Genomic DNA, 4,184 nt, shown 5'->3' on the forward strand with positions numbered 1-4,184 from the left:
GAGAACCTTGGTGCAAAAAGTTTTTAGTCACTTGCAGAAGTATTGCCAAAAGATGCTCGGTATTGTGATGACAACCTCAATAAAGCCATTAACATGTATGCCAAGGTACATAAATTTATTCATTCCTAGTGATGATTACATTATTTGAAAATTGAGTTCCTAAAACCTATAATCATAAAGCTTAATGTTGTCTTTTATTGGATATTTTAAAGCTCAATGGCTATTAAATCTCTTGAGATAAATTTCAAAGCTTAGCATTTTATTGATGGAGTTATAAAACTTGTAAACTCACATCTAAATCTGTCACAGAAGCACTTAAATTTAAGGTCCAATTAACCATTCTTTTGGGACCATTTATGCAAGTATACCCTAGCTTGGTAAAAGAAGAAAAATCAAGTGGATGTAAAAACACTGGAATACCACATTATCACAAGAAACACACGAGCACATGATGAGGAACAATCGGCTACTCTTGAAAATCACAACAAGATTCATCCTCTTAGAGCAAGTAAACATTACAAGGTCAATGCGAGCTTTTGGACCAAATTTATATAATATCGAAAAGCTAAAGTGTAGGATTTATTGTTACAAGCTCCTTGGGAGTGCGAAGCTACTCAACCCATGTGGAATCAGGATTTTAGATGGATGGATCAGGCCATAATCTCACTTAGTTCATTCCCTGATTTATTTGCTCTAATCCAAAACCAACCTCATGCAGCAGAACTGTTTGCTGTTACTGCTTGTTACCTATGAACTTGACACAACAAAAGCCAATTAAATGAGGTCGTTATACCATTGAACAGGTTAGCTGGTACGACTAAATGTCATCTGCTGGAGTTTAAGAAATTCCACAAGCCACCAGTTTGGAAATCTCCTATTGCTGAAACTTTCAAGACTTACTTTGATGGTGCAATTTCTGAAAATGAAGGAAAGGCAGGCATAGGTGTGGTGATCCGAAACTCCCATGGTGAGGTCATGGCTTCTCTGTCTGAGAAAATCCTAATACTATCCTCGGTGACTATTTGGGAGATGCTAGCGGCTAGAAGAGCAGTCTTATTTGCCATAGAAATTGGATTAATCACTCAATTTTTTAGGGTGATTCCAAAGTTGTTGTCAATTCTCTTGAATAATCACATTCTTGAATAATCATATTCTCTTCTGCTCTTCTAGACTGTGGCACAATGTATGGCCTATGACTATATTATTCAACCAAAAGGTTCACTCTATATGTTGGTGAGTTGTTATTTATAACATGATGTGTCTCAAAATTTAAATTCAGGACTATATTGCACTCTGCCTCACATTTAGTGATTTGCATAGCAGTACTATCTCCCTTCCAAAACCACTTCTCTGCCATGCCCCCAATATATAGAAAAAACTAAAAGCCTTCATACAAGTTATTGATGTAATTCTTGCATTGCTTTATCTCTTGGATTTGTAGATAGCAATTCAACCAACATGGATGCATTGGTTGCATTTGCTGAAAAAACCCTTGTCAACCATTATTTGGAGATGTTTCATTGCCTTTGATGTCTCATCATGTTGCAGTAACCCTTGGATGACTTTGTTATATGTGCAATCATTAGGTGAGCCAACATTCCCATCCCATTTCTCAAGCAACTCACATGCTTCATCTATTAGTTCCTCTTGGCAAAGCCCTTTGATCATAATACTGTAAGTTGGAACATCAAGCTACAATACTTTCGTAGGGAGACTATAAAAGACTTCTCTTGCACTTGTAAGTTTCCTAGAATTACACAAACCCTCAATCAAGATGTTGTAATAAATCAAAATATTATGGTTCAGCCATTGTGGCAAGCCAGATGAGGCAATAGCTGTTTTCCAAGAGATGATCTATGCACAAGAGAAGCTCAATGTGGTTACCATTATCAATCTTCTTGAGGCTTGTTCAGCTTCAGCTGAACTGAGAAGGTCAATGTGGGCTCATGGAATTTCAATTTACAGAGGCTTGGAAGCAGAAGTAGCAGTTGCAACTGCAATTGTTGAGATGTACTCAAAGTGTGGGGCAATAGAAGACTCAAGGAAAGCCTTTGAACAGATTTCTGATAAGAATGTTTTTTCATGGAGTGCCATGATTGCAGCATACGGCATGAATGGCTTTGCACATGAAGCCTTAACTTTGATTGCTGAAATGAAAAAACATGGAGTGGAGCCAAATGCTGTGACAGCTCTTTCAGTGTTATCTGCTTGTAGTCATGGTGGGTTAATTGAAGAGGGGCTTGGTTTTTTCAATTCAATGATTAAAGATCACAGGGTTGAGCCTGGATTGGAGCATTACTCATGCATGGTTGACATGTTGGGTCGAGCAGGACAACTTGATAGTGCAATTGATTTAATCAAGAAGATGCCTGAAGGTTTTGAGGCTGGTGCAAGTATTTGGGGGCACTTTTGAGTGCTTGTAAAAGCCATGGGAACAGCAAGCTTGGCGCAGGAGCCATCTCTCATGTTCTTGAGTTGGAGCCTTTAAATTCATCAGGTTATTTGCTTGCATCAAGCATGTATGCATCGGGTGGATCATTTGTTGATGCTGCGAGGATGAGAAGGTTGGTGAAGGAGAGAGGTGTGAGGGTTGTTGCTGGGTACAGCTTGGTGCATGTAAAAAACAGGGCATGTAAATTTTTAGCTGGGGACAAGTCCACCCCACAAGTTGGTGAGATGCATAGTATAGTTGATCAACTGCATGGTTGTATGAAGATTGATGAGAGTTTAGCAGTCATTGAATGCTGAAATACAAAATTGTCAATCTTATGTTTCCAACAGCATGGATTCTCTCCCATTAAGAACGCTAAGAAGGTTGGTACCAAGCATGTGAGAGTTTCATCTAAGGACTAAAGTTGATAAAATCCCATTCAATGCTCAATTTTATGGGAAAGGGTTCACTTGTATAGGCATAACCATCAACAAGGGAAAAAGAGGGCAACGGACTGCATAGTTGCACACTAAATTATCGAAAAGATTGTACTCATTTTGTGGCAATCTGGAATTGAATTTGAAGAACACCTAAAATGACTAAATATTTGTTTGATTTGGCTTATTTTCAATGGTTTATTTGTCTTAAAAATAGGCTGCTATATTTTTTTTTTAAAAAGTGAAAGTGAAAGTTATTAATTCCGTTCATAACATACTCCCCCTTTGGCAAGAGCTTTATCTTGACATTTAAAAAAAAAAAAAAAAAAAAAAAACTACTAATCTGATGATTCTGATCGGTTAATGTTGTGAACTAGGATAATTTACTGCATGAAAAAAATAGTCAATTCAAGATGACCAATCTCTTGAACTTGAGAGAAGAAATAGACATTTTTGGTTAATTTTCTGCTTAATTCTCATTAATGAATTCAATGTACATAAATAGCCAAAAATGAGATAGCCTTATCAACAAATCCAAAAACATAGGAACTCATCATATCCTAAAACATCGGAATTTATTTCAATACAAATAAATAACAATACTAATCTATCTAAGAAGCCTTATTCTATCACTTATCTAAATTCAAATAATTTATTTAGTACCCAGGTCATAACATTCCCTCCCCCTTCAAGATGAATCTTGTCCTCAAGATTCAAGGACATAGAAATTGAATCTTGCAAACATTGATTGGAGAATACTCGACCTTGTATTTTAAAGTGATGAAGGATGAGAATTTTGGTGTTAGGCATGTCTTGCAATTCTTGAATTGCCTCTTGGAGCACCAAGGATAGAAAATTCCTACATTCCTGAATATAAAATTTAGGCATAAATACACTTTTGACCCCTACATTTTGGGCAATTTCTCGATTTGGTCCCTAAACTAATTTGCTCCTAGGTCAGTCCCTGAAATCAAAAAATCGATTCTATTTTGGTCCCTACCGTCAACCCACCAACAGAAAAATCTGATGTGGCAGACGGAAAACACTGTTTGCTGAGGTGGCTAATAAAATAATAAAAAATATATATATATTTAATTGCCACATCACATTTAAATTAATAAAAAAATGCCAACTCATAAAATTTAAACAAAAAAAAAATCTAATTTAAAGTAAAATCATTTCTTAAAAAATAAACGAAACCAAAAAAAAATTAATCTAAGTTAAATTCTCTCTTTTTAAAATTCTTTTTCTTTCTCTTCTTATTTCTTTAACCTTATCACAAATATTTATTTAGTCTATTTCTTTTTCTAATCTCA

At 35.7% G+C, this 4,184-nt stretch overlaps 1 pseudogene; it reads left to right on the forward strand.

Moving 5' to 3' along the window:
• The first annotated feature begins 1,558 nt into the window (after positions 1-1,558).
• On the forward strand, positions 1,559-3,025 carry LOC136064607 (pentatricopeptide repeat-containing protein At2g17210-like; annotated as a pseudogene).
• Positions 3,026-4,184: the final 1,159 nt, after the last annotated feature.

This window comes from Quercus suber, unplaced genomic scaffold (assembly GCF_002906115.3).
Source record: "Quercus suber isolate HL8 unplaced genomic scaffold, Cork oak 2.0 scaffold_715, whole genome shotgun sequence".
Classification (NCBI taxonomy): Eukaryota; Viridiplantae; Streptophyta; class Magnoliopsida; order Fagales; family Fagaceae; genus Quercus; species Quercus suber.